We start from the raw sequence: 13,221 nt of genomic DNA on the forward strand, positions 1-13,221 counted from the left end.
ATGGAAATTTCTGTCTTTCCAGTGCATCAGCAACTCCTGTCTTATCTTGGTCTCCCTGCTGTAAGGCTATAAACAAAGGCATATTGAGTGAGCTGGCAGTGAAATTACAGAGAGATGAAAAGGTCAGAATCTTAAATCATAGATCAGATAAGACAAAGAATTTCAGATATCTCACAGCAAATAAAGTACGGAAAATGTGATGAACAGTGTATAACACAGCATGAAACCTTATGTAGAAAAATGTGAAGTACTATAAACTTCCTTTTCTGATTTCATTTGCTCCAACTGCCTTTAGAAATTATAGCAAAAATGCAGTGATAACCACATTATTATTTGCACACAGTAGGAAGCAAGGCCAAGCTACATGCAGAGATTGTCAATAAGGGGGGAGGCATTTTTACTACTGCAAAAATCTCATTAATTGTGTTTTGGTTTGGAAGCTCAAAAATCAAACTTTCCATCTAACAGATGCTAGAAAGGCACAATTATAATGGTTTAATGTTTTTATTTCAATAGGATGCAAGAAATCAGGGTTACTTAGTTCTCTGGTATCTGCAGTAGAATGCTTAAGTGAGAACGTACCTGCTCTAGAAGCCATAAGAATGGGATCAGCCACAATACCTTGCTACAGCCTGGTCTGGGTCTGTGGTGTGTTTTCTTTAGGAGCATGCAGCTGACCCAGGGCTGGTGCTCAAGGATACCAAAGCCATTATGAAGTAAATACCTCCAGTTCCTCATTTGTTGGAAGCAAGCCTTCATCCTGAGCAGAACATGGTTTCATGAACTGACAGATTAGGAGGAGGAAAATAGCAGAAGAAAGAGAGGTGGATGCCTTTCTCCCTGCAGTCAGTTACTGGAGAGTGGCAGGAAATCGAGGTGAGCATGAGAAGGCTTCAGGAAGGAGCTGTTGCAGCAGGAGCATTTACTTTTTGGGTAAATCATCCCTCTTGCTTTACCCTTTCCACTGCAGAGGCAGCAGCCACCTGGTTCCCCTATGCTGGCAGGGCAATCATGGGATCAAATTGGTTTACAACAGAAGTGAGCTGGGAAAGAGTCAGATTAATAGATTTTGGCAGCACTGTGCAGCATATATTTTTCAGCTTTTTCCCGTAAAGCTCAGGGACAGGAACTTTAATGTTTCTTCTTAAAATATAAGACTTAACTTCTTATTTATGAGCTGTTTCTGAAACTGAAAATGTCTTGTAACCTTACTTCAATATCCTGGTGTTTGGCCTAACCTATAAATAATACAGCAGTATGAGGAGGTGCATTGCCATGCCAAGGCTGTAAGAATGTGGTGAATATCAATACGGTCTCTCCTAAAGAAGGTATTTCTTTTAAAAGCTTCCTGCCCATCAGTATGGAGTGACTCTGGAGTTGGGTTGGAGGGTCAAGGGGGGACCTTCTGTGCAGTGGGAATTTTGAATTGTGGTTACTTCATGCATCTAGTGCAGAACTTTGGATCTTACTAAACCTCAAGCTGATGATGGCTTAAGGTCTGCAGCAATATATGTGACTTTCCTTTCAGTGAACAGTTAATTCAAGACTGTCAATCAGCTGTGTGGAAGACAACCTTGCCTGAAACCTAGGGAACCTTCTTGCCCCTCCATGGGAAAGTGTCCCTGAGGAGTCAGGTTTCAAATACAGCATGGAAAAAAAATCATACATCCCTGTGCACCATCCATCAAGGGAATACCTTGGAGGTTTTTTGGAGTATACCACAAAGTATCACTGAAAACTCAAAATGAAAGTTTAAGCAAAGCCTCCCAAGCCTAGACCACATCTGACAGCATCTGTCCCCATGCAACTTCATTATTGGAAAGAAAATTGCACCCCAGGGGCATTTTCTCCATGTTCTTGCCTGCACACTGGGTCATGTATCATTCACAAGCTTGTAATTACCACAGACAGCCCCTGCAAGCCATCCACTTTCTGCTTTGACTTTACAGTTCATCAAAGGGAAGCAAGCCACCAGAGGGAATAAAATGGGTCTGGACCTGCTTTTGGGAAGGAAGTTACAGTGACATAAGGCAGGGAGGAGGGAAGCCAAGAGGGGCTTGCATTAGTGGGTCAAATGCACAGGTGGCAGGCAGAATCAGTCTTCACGAAGGAAGCATTTGCAGTAAACAAAAGCTAGCTGTATTCAGAACCTTAAACCACATGGAGGAAAAAAAGCCAGGTAGGCAGCAGGAATGGCTGGAGGCCTGGTGACATTGATTATTGGCTTCCTAACTCCACTGGTAAAATGTTTTCTGAGAGGTCTGTAGAGCCAGTGATGCAGTCTTGAAGTACAGTAATCAAAGCAAAGTAATCTCAGGGACCAGGCATAATATTTTCTAAGGTGTAATTAACCAGTAAGCTGTCTGCTCATTCTCTCTTCTCAATGCCCTCCCTGTTCTGGCAAGCATTGTTAAAATTCCTAAAATCTGTGTTCAAATACTGAAAACTGTGAAGACCCCCACTGCGGTAAGAAGTAATGTAATTAGAGTGCATGGTCATGTAGCTTTCAACTTTGCCTCTTAGATATTAGTAAAATGGCTGAATTTCTGATTAAAAAATGAAATCCAAGGGACCAACACTGCTCTCTGTTGATGCTGAGAGCATCTCATGGAGTAATTACTGTTTAAACTCTATGGTAACTGTCGTGCCAGGAGGCCAGAAGAAAACCTTTAGTCCCTGAGGAATTTATAAAGGACTTAAAAAAAGCAAGAAAGATACCATCTCTTTTTTCCCTGCTCATCACAGATTTGAGATAAATACCAAAGAACAATGTGCATTAACTCCATTGCTGCTACAGCTATATAAGGGAATCAGGAACTTTTGCATTAATTCCTGCCTCAGATTTGGTCTCTGTGAGAGACCAAACTTTTAACTTCTAAGAGCTGTAACAGTTCCTCTGGACAAAGACTTGTCAGCTATTGCTTTAAATCTGCATCATTAGTGGGAAGACCATTAGTAAATTATACACCACGATATGTTGGTAAGTTTACATTAGAGGTCATATGTTTCTGGGAGTCACAGGAATCCCATATGGTGCTTTCAAGGACTGCAAACAAACAGAAACAAAATCCCAGACCCTTCAAGCAATTCCTTGTAAGAGCTAATGACAGCAAAAAACTCAAGGTGTACATCCTGACACACTGCTTTGGCTAGTCCCCATCCTTCCCTGCATTGATTTACCATGTCTGTGTCCGGCTGAAACCCAGCACTAATTCCACCCCCATGTAAGTCTTGGCACTGCGTAGAGTTGCTCACATATGTCAGGTGAAACAGGATCAGGTAATTGGGATCTATTTATGTTATTCTTGAACCCCTCTAGCAGGGAAGAGGACAGGTTTGCTCTGCCCTGCCTGCCTCTGACCCACAGCCTCCCACACACTAGAGCCAGCAGCCATGTACCCATTGTGTAGATAGCAAATGTTGGCAGACCTGGAGAATGGGCTCAGGCTGACCCCCACTCCCTCTGTGGATGCTCAAGTAGCTGACATGAGGCAGCAGGGGGAGAGGGAACACCATGGCTGTCTTTTCAAGCAGCATCTTGCAGCAAGATCACAGCAAGCACAAGCCCTGCCAGTCTCCAAGGGTACAGTTGTATGGACTGTGTCACAGTGGCTCTCAGTGGATGAAGTCTAAGATTCCTAAAGATAACTGGTGAATAGACATTTACTAAAAAGAAAAAGCAGGCAATAAAGGGTTAATAGCTTCTGTTCAAGCAAGCTTGGATTTTTGGTTATTCCCCTTGTTTGAATTCAGAGTATGGAGATATATTACCTTTCAGTGTCTGAGTTTGATTAGATAGATACCTGAGCCCTGTCTTTTCCCTAGGATATATCACTAAAATGCTATATCCTTTTTAATTCATTATACATATGACACCTTTACTTCTTGCTCACCCAGCAAGATATTTTCTCAAGCTCTCCCAGTGACTATTTACCTGCTGGAACATTTACATTGATGCTCCAGTGTGGGCAGCTGCTCTTGGCAGATGTCCTTTCAAACCTGTTGAGCTGCACTTTGAACTTTGTCAGATTGAAAAGGTCAGACCATTACAGAATCTGACAATTTTTAATTTGATAATTTCTGTGGGTACTGAAAAGTTCTCAGAGAACAAATAAATTAGCGTGAGACTGACTGCTTTAACCAAACTGCAGTTGTCATCTGGGGGAAGAAATAAATTAATTCTAATAAACAAAGATAAATCCTTGATGCCCTTCTGAAAACACTGAGATCTCAATGAGGAGGGAAAGAAGTTTAGCTTATTAATTACGACTTTGGCAAACTCCCAGAGTTTATCTTTTCTGTTTGGATAATGCTAATGTTTTGCTGTTGCGTAGATAGAGGGGCTATTAGCCGCAGTGGGCTGCGGGAAGTGGAACATTTCATGTGGTGGGGGATTTCAAGTGGGCTGTCACTCTTCAGGAACAACTACAGTAGTTTGGGTGGCTCATGGCCACAATATATCCTGCCAAAGGCAAACTATCCTGGCACAAAAAAAAAGACATTAGTGTGTCATCATGGCCACGCCACAAGGTAATGGGAAAACAAAACACGTTCTCTTGCAGACAAACTCTAAGGTTTGGGTTGATGGGATCAGTGCCAGCTGTGAGCAGCCACATCCAGAGGAAGAGGCTCATTACTCTGCTTCCCTAAGACTTCCAGGCTTCTTGCTGACACCAGGCTTGAGAGAAACAATTGAGGCTTTCCCTTCTCCTGCCACTGAGATGGATACAAGCCTCCCAGGGGTGACAAGCCCTGTCCCTGGTGGGTTGGCTGAGACAAGTGGAACAAGATAAAGCCTTCAGCTGAAACAAACTTTACATGCTTTCTTTAGAAAGATGCCACACCTTTTTTTTCCCCTTAATAAGTCTCATTTTTAAAGGAGATGAAAATAATTATTTCAGTTGTAGGATTTTTAATGCATGTGGTTGTGTGACTGAGAGATGAGTCACTTGGTGCCCTTGTAGACTTTTCTACCCTAAACACAGAGGAGTAGACATTGTGGAAAGGCCAATGGCCAAGGAAGCATTGGTCAAATACAGAATATTTCCATAACTACCAGCCACTGACACAACAGGTTCAGCAATATTCACAGGGAAATGCCTAAAGCTGAGACTAAACTCTGAACTGGCACTTAGAGTGCTGAGTTAGGGGTTGGTGGGGAGCATAGAGTGCTTCAGTGGGACTTGTAACATTGAGCCCTGAAAGAGCTGGTCTGAAAAGCTCTTTTAAAAGTGGACAGTGTTCAGAGCCTCTACCTTCCCTCTGCCTTGGCATCCAGCACCAATGGGGCATCTCTGCCACACCAGGGTGCTTCACTCCCTGTGCTTTTGTGCCACTCTTGTGCAAGTGGGCGTGGATGCTCCGCACCTCTCTATGCATACATGATGGAAGTGGAATGACATTAAAATATACAAATATAGCCCGTAAATACTTCTGGTCCAAGGAGGTTTGAGCCTAATGATCTTTCTTCCTGTTAAAAATGCCAATCACTTGGTTTTTAAAATTTTAAAAGTTTAATAAAAATAAAATGGTTATAAAAATAGCAATACAATTAGAGTAATAAAACTTAGAGTTATGACAAGACACTAAAAAAAGAATTACGGAGATCCATATGCTCTTGGACACTAAGTCATGAAAAGCATGTTTTATGAACAAAGGAATAACCTTAAAAGCAATAGCCTGTTGCATACTCATGTATCTCATACATGATGCATAAATTCTTTGCAAATTAAGAACTTTTCTGGTTTTTGTCAACTTCTTCCCCTTAATCCTGGTGGTTCCATAAAGACAGAGAGAAGGTGGAAGAATGTTTGTCTTTTCTGATAAGGAGGCAGTAACTCTATGGGCCCTGTCACTGCCATCTCTGTGCAAAGAATTTCTTGATTATCTCATCTCTTGCTTGAGCTAGTAAAAAAATCCTACATTGCAGTTTCTATTTTAACATTATGTTGTAACCTAAAACTATATTTAACATACTACTTAAAAGAATTAATACAGTATAACTTTCTAACATTACACATATAATGTTCATTGTAACATTTGAGAAAAGCCAATCATAAAATATGTATTTTTCACATTCCTAAGAGTCTGGCATGCCCATCTATTCAGCTGAGGGCAGAGTTGAGCTGAAGGTGGAGGAGAAGGGTGAATAGCAGATAAGCAACCTTCTCTGCTCCAATTTCAGCTGCGCTGAGAGAATGTGAAGGAGATCATAGCCTCTTATATACACATCTCAATAAAGAAGAAGTTGGGTACCTGTGTTTCCAAGGGAGAGTAGTTGGCTGAGGTCTCCAGGTTTGTTTGGTTTGCCCTTCTTCAATTCATCACCATGTGGAGGAGTTTTTTGAGTTTGAACTCGTGTTATTTTTGACACAGAGATCTTGCATTTAATCTTGGTTTGCTTAAAGTTAAATCAATTATCTAGCACCCAGAGACATGTTTTCTTTCACTCAAGCTGCTGTTTCAAGGTCAATGCTTAGTATGCAGCTCTCACACTTCAGCATTTTTTCAGTGCCTTAAGCACTAGGCCTGCAGGTGAATCAGTTTAACTTGAGACTGACCTCAAAAACAGGGAAGAAAACATCACCTTTTTTTCCATGAGGATCATATTGAATATGAAGAGGTTTGATTCCCCCTCCTCTACCATATATCAAGGTCTGAATCGTTTTGTCTTGTGTTTGCACACTTTACCTTAGGTGAAGATTTACTGTGTGGAGCTATCTATTGGAATCCCCATTTCTGGGTCCCTGTAGAGGCACAAAAAACATGCTTGAGACTACAGTTCTGTAACCCACTGCTGGCTGAGCTTAAGCCACCCACTAAATAAAGGAAGACACAAATCTGGCATTGTTATTGAGGAAGGTCAAGCGCTGGTCTTTGCCAGGCAGGTCTAGTACCATGGAACTGTATATCCTGCTTGGAAAGGTCCATCATCTAATGATTATGCTGACTGAGTGCTTGGGAGGAAAACTTTGTGGGGACAAGGCTGTGGGATTTGGAGGAGTTTGTGGTAAATAGAAAAGGTTGTGGGGAAGAGGACAGGATAGTACAGTAAGATGTGGTTAGGAATTGTTTTTTTTTAATGTACATTGCTCATTCCAATTTCTGATTTGTTGAAGTGGAAGTCACATAAAGTTTAGGACCTCCAAAACTTATTCTTGAGTTAATACAGAAGCTGTTATTTAGCATAAAAGAGGCCTTATCAGAACTGCTGTAATAAAATATTTAATTCTTTCTTTCACTTAAACTGGAAATGAGACCTTGTGTACTGTTCTCCAGCTATCTTGGTACACCACACTGGTTTTAGGCTCTATCCTGTAAATCAGCAATCAAATTCATGCCATCTGCCAAGCAAGCAATGAATATCAAGAATGTTTCTGGGAGAATTATAACAAGTTAGATTATTTAGATACTCTAATTAGTAGGACCTGCCTTAAAGAATAAGAAACATGGTATTTTTAGGGACCAGAAGTCTGAAGAATGAAGAGTCTGTTGAAGGAGAAGTGTGAATGGAATAGCAACAGCATCGCAAGTTAAAACCTAGGATGTCCTACTGTTCATGTTGGTAGGTGGTCAATGTATTGGTCAACACAAACACACAGAAGCTATGCTGTTGTTGAATATACATCACCCAAGGTCTGAAAAGGCCTGCCCTAGTGCCAGCACCCTGTATGTGGTTATGCCTGGCATGGCTGTTCAGTTCATCAGCTCACTGATAAAATGATGGTAAGTAGACATGGTTGCATATTCTATTCATGATTTCTGACAAGCTGAGGGAGAACTCCCTTCCCTACTTACTTGAGGTTCAGACTCGGGGCAGAGAGCTTGATGGATAGTTCCTCTGAGGAAAGCATTGTGTGCAAGGTTGATGCTTCATTTGCACTTCAGTCCTGTGGGAGGCAGGATTACCAACTCATGGTTGCATTACCAGACACTGTTCCCTCCTCCCAAACCAGGCTAAGTTTGCCTGCACAACTTGTCAGGAGCCTTCCCTGTAATGTGCCAACCCCTAAAGTATCCCCAGGCAGTGTCTGAAAGAAAACCAAGTCAAAACTTTTCTGGGGAGAACATTTACAAATAAGAACATCTCAGTTTGGGCCAATTGTATAGATGTATCCAGCTGCATTCTCCACTAGAAAATATCACATATGTTTGACCAGTCTGGCACCAGCAGGCTGGGAGACACCAGAAGTGTTTCCTGAGACCTTGAACAGCTTTGTGGGAGCAGTGAATAATTTGTGATAAAAAAGCCCATATATGTGTTCATTACACTGAACAGGTGCCTATTCTGAGGAGGACAGCAATTGCAGGCAAGATTTCCTCTCTTTCCTGGAATTTCTGCAGCAACAGATACAAAGAGCAGCAGTGATTGAGGAGTCTGGGTCAAAACCCCATTAAAGAGTTTGATAAGAAGAGAGTGCAAAGCCTCCTTCAGCTGCCAGGCATCTGACCAGCAGAAAAATTAGTTTGGCTAGATCATAGTAGGGCTGCTGTATTTGAGGAGTTCAGTTTTCCTTAGAGTAGGTGATAAAGCAGGAAAGTTTAAAAGTCTCTGTGATCGCAGTCCCTCGGCATAGCTGAGAGCATCAGGCACGCTCTCCATTTGCTCCTCTGCTCCCCAGGAGCTCACTTTGCAGACTGTGCCCTGTCTGAGACCCAGAACCTCCCCACTGAGAGCCATCAGCTAGCTCCATATCTGGAGAGACTGGACGTGTGGCAGCATCCACTGGCAGGCGGTCAATTTTTAGTGTCACAGACTGTCTAAACATTGTCTAAACACAGTCCTCACAGTGAACTCAGGAATAAAACTTGCTTTGTCCCTCCTGCCTTTACAAGCATTGTCATTCACTGACTGAAACAGATCTTTAAATAATGACTGTGCTGTGATGCCTCTTGCTTTTTTAGCTATGAAGTGCAAGACTGCAGCAGTGTGAAACTCATCCTTTCCAAGAAACATGGCTAATAAGTTTTTACTTTCATTTGCTATTACTTCCATTGCCATGATTCATTTCCCAGTCTGAACAGGGGCAAATGTACTGAATACCACATGGTGTAGAGATCAGGGGGTGTTGGGATGTCCTTCCCTGTCATCCCTTGCAGGGAAAATCATCAGGAGACCAAGCAGTGAATGAAGGCACAAAGGTGATATGAGACCTGCATAACCTGTGTATGTCAATTTAATTGAGAGATGTAATGGCCATTTTACTCATGGGCAATTTTATATTAAATATGCACAACTAGCATAAGTGCTACTAATGGAGAGGCCTTTTTGGTGATGGGTTACTGCTTTTTGAAGAAGTGGTACTGCAATCAGCTGAGACTAATGTACTTAGGCCAAACTACACCTTTAAAACATGCCTAATTGTCAGGTTTTATGCTGGGTACAAACTGTAAAAAATTTACAAAGAAAAATGCCCACAAACCTTGGTTTCAACTTCATACAAGAGAAGGCAGGGACATGACTTGTGGGCTGAGCAGTGGATGGCTGCAAGAGCATTGCAAAACCAGCAGCCATTATGAGGCGTGGTCAAAGGCAAGAGAGGCAGGTGGGTACATGGGTAACACATTTGTAAGCTATGGACTCAAAAAGTCCACAATGTAGCTCTGGTAAAGTAGTGTTGAAAGATGCTTTCTGTGCTATTTTACATTAAGATAAGAGGAAATTGCAGCAGGTCCCACCTGGCCCAGCTGTGTGTAGCTGTCAGGGACACAGTGCACAACAGGGTGTGTGGCTCCTGCTCACCACTGGGGAAGGTTGACCTGAGGTGATCCCGGATGAGATTTCAGCACAAGAGGATGGCTGAGTGTGCAGAATTCTGCTCTGTGCAGGATCCCCCTCCATGCCCTGAGGCTGGCACTGCCTGCAGTGACAGGCTTCCTGCTGTGCCTCTGCCTGGCAGGACAACAGAATGAGGGAGGTAAAGACCCCTTCAGAGAGATGTGCAGTGATGATGGAGTGCTTTTCCTCTGACCAAGCCCTGAGCATCTGCAGCTGACCCTGAACTCTCCCAGCACAAGGATTGGAAGTCCACAGAGCCCTGGGGGCATCCTGGGAGTGTGTGGGCACCAGTCTGACTGCTGTTGGTGGGACTTGTGCCACCATCAGTCTGAGCTGGAAAAGGGTGAGGGAAGGGGGAGTAAAAGACATCTGAACAAGAGCTGAAGGGACAAAGAGCTGACTGGGGTTCATAAAGCAATCAAGCACCAACTCAGCTTGCCCTGCTGCCAGCTCCATGTCCTAAAACTGACCTAGCCTGACACTGTCTGCAGGCTGTTCCCATTTCTGTGTGTGCCTGTCTGCTGTCAGGCAGCTCTGTGCTCTCTCACATCCCACCCCATGCCCCCAGTGAGGCTGTGGCCTCTCCCACAAACAGCCACAGGCAACCAGACCACATCTTTCAAACCTGGATTAAAATTTTCTTCTTGACAAAGAAGGAGAGGCACTTTTTCTGTCTTTTAATTTTATGCTTGCCATTTCAGGGGGACACCCAGTTGCTCAATTCCTCCCTGAAGTGAATCTGTAGGATGTGGAGAATTGCATTCTCCATTTTCAGCAGGACTCTCGGGGAGGTTTGCCTATTTTTTCCTTTTTTTTTTCCATTTACATATGATAATCACATTGGGACCTCACAGTTACTGCAGACTTAATGACACTGAGATATGAAATGTTGTCTCTGATGGTTGTCAGGCAGGAAATCCTTAAAAACAGGCCTACTAATTTAAAACTATATCTATGGCTATAAGCCGTGGTAGGCAAACTGTGGAAAATATACACTGTAGAAATGTTTATGAGCAGAGCTGTGGTTTGATCATGCTGCTGCCACTTTTTCAAATTTATATTTCACTACTGCAAATTCTTACTATAAATTCTGGCTGCAGTAATCTGTATTCTTATTAACAGCTTGGTTTAAGAAAAGAGGGATGTGTGGGAGGTAAAGGATTAAAAAACAGTATATGCATGCCTCAGATACCTCTTCTTAGCAAAAGCTTGCTTAAATGCAAAAACGACAACAAGCCTTTATATCCGGGGCAGGAGGGGGCTGAGCAGAAAGTGGAAAGGAAAAAATCCCATGGAGCCGGTGGGTGAAGGGCTGAGACATCAGGTGAAGCTGTTTGCAGTGAGCTAGAAAGGATTTAGGAAACAGCCTATGCTTTTGATAAACAGGCATGTCATCACAGAGGAAGATAATATGCCAGAAAAAAACTGGCTTACAAGGTATCTTCAAAGGACACATGTGGGCTGTTGGTGAGGGGATGCTGTTGCCTGTGGTGAGGTGGCTGCAGGTCCCTGCTGCCTGTTCCCCTGCTTATCCCAGCAATATGCTGCTGCTGGGTCCTGCCCTGCTCCTGGGGTCTCATGCATAGCTTAATGCTGAGGGCCAAACCCTAAAACATTCCCTCATTTAATGTGACTGAGGTGAACTTTTAAGTATCATGGTGTACTTTTTATACCATGACTTTTCCTCCCAAGTTCTTCTATCACTTCACCTGACAGAGATTTTTTTTTAAATTATTATTTCTAAAGTGAGCCAAACAAAAGTGACCCCTCACCAACTTTTAATTTGAGCTCAAATGTAGGTGTCTTAGGATTTGGAGGAATACCAGGAACTCTCATCTAGGCAAATGTTACTAAGAAAGCCCTGATGGAAATAAAGTGCATAAAATTGTTTCCAAAGGCAAATTTTTTTTACCACAAATGCCAGAAATACAGCTATAGCTATATCGACATTACACATGGAGACTGGGATCTGGCCCAGCAGTGCTCTCAGCCTGTAATTGCTGTATCCAAATTAACAGATAGCCAGACCCCGTGTCTCAGTTGGGAAGCAGCTACTAACAGCAAAGAGGCACTAAAGCACTTAGACTGTCTCTGAGCTGTGTCTAATTGTGCAAAGGCTCTTCTCCTGGCCACCCTCACAGAGTTTAAATGAATGCTTTTTTGCTGTTGCTGTGCTGAAACAGAAGATGACTATTTACACTGACAGGAGGAAGGAGGAACTTCACACCAGAGCAGGGACAGCTTCTCAAGCCCCTCAGCTTTCTGTGGTAGCCATCCAGCCACTGATTCCAGGCTTTCTCCATGCAATATCCGAGATGTTAGCTTAAATCACCCCTAACATCTGACTTGGCAGTGCAATGGGCCAAAACCAGTCACAGATGAGAAACAGTTTGAGGCATTTCCTCACCTCCTCTCATTAAAGATAGGAGTCAATCTGCCTAAACTGGGATAGTCTGGCAACCTTGCAATTGCAGATTAAAATTGAACAGCATAACTTCTTCCCACCTCCCCCTGGTCATTTACTTTGTCCCCTGGTTTGTCAGAGGAAGCTGCTGCTGAGGCAAAGACGTCTGATCCACTCAAAATCAATGGGGTTGCCTGCAGGCTGGTGCACCAGGCTGAAGGAGAGCCCAAACAAAAAGAAGAGATGCCAAAGGGACTACTGAGATCAGGTGTTGTGCCTTTTGTTGGGCTTCAGGAGTCCCTCCAGCCAGGACCATCTCCAATTCAATGGAGAACTCATGACAAATGCATGCTCCAGCAGTCACCTCTACCAGAGAAGGAAGCTGCTTTAGGCTTTTGGGTTGAGCAGTGTTCAGCTTCAAAAGGATGTGTAGAGAGTGTCCTCCTCCTCAGAACACTCTGGGGCCAAGGGGATGGGTCACCTCCTGGTCACTGGCATTTTTAAAACTGAAAGAACCAAGCTTCCCCTCACTTCTTCTTAGCAAAGCCATAACTACCTGACTGTCCATCCTATCTTTCATCCAAAAAAGGTGGCTTTGCTGCATTAGATGCCTCTGCTTAAAAATGCATGGGATGACCAAACCAGAAGAGGAGAGACGTACCTAGTACTGAATCAGCCTCGGGATATCTTTACAGCAGCCCAACCCTTCCTCCTCTGGAAATGGAGATGCCTGGGCATCACATGTTACCCTCCAGGCCTGTGTGCAAGGTGTGCTATGGCCAGCTTTGGGTTACATTCCCAAAATCCACCCAACATCTTCACCTAAGTTTTGCCATTGATCCATGTCATTGCTTTTATTGTGTTAACAGAAGGTAGGTTTTACTTGTGAAGTATGCTCTGAACTTGGAGAACATGAGGATTTCAAGCCATATGTTGAGGGTTGGCACAACCTGGAAATGGAGTGTTGATCACATAGGCAGCAGTGAGATTAAAGAAAAGCAAGAGTTTGGGCTCAGTGGTGTGCCATATAGACATGTGG

This window comes from Lonchura striata, chromosome 1, assembly GCF_050655825.1.
Source record: "Lonchura striata isolate lonStrDom1 chromosome 1, ASM5065582v1, whole genome shotgun sequence".
NCBI lineage: Eukaryota > Metazoa > Chordata > Aves > Passeriformes > Estrildidae > Lonchura > Lonchura striata.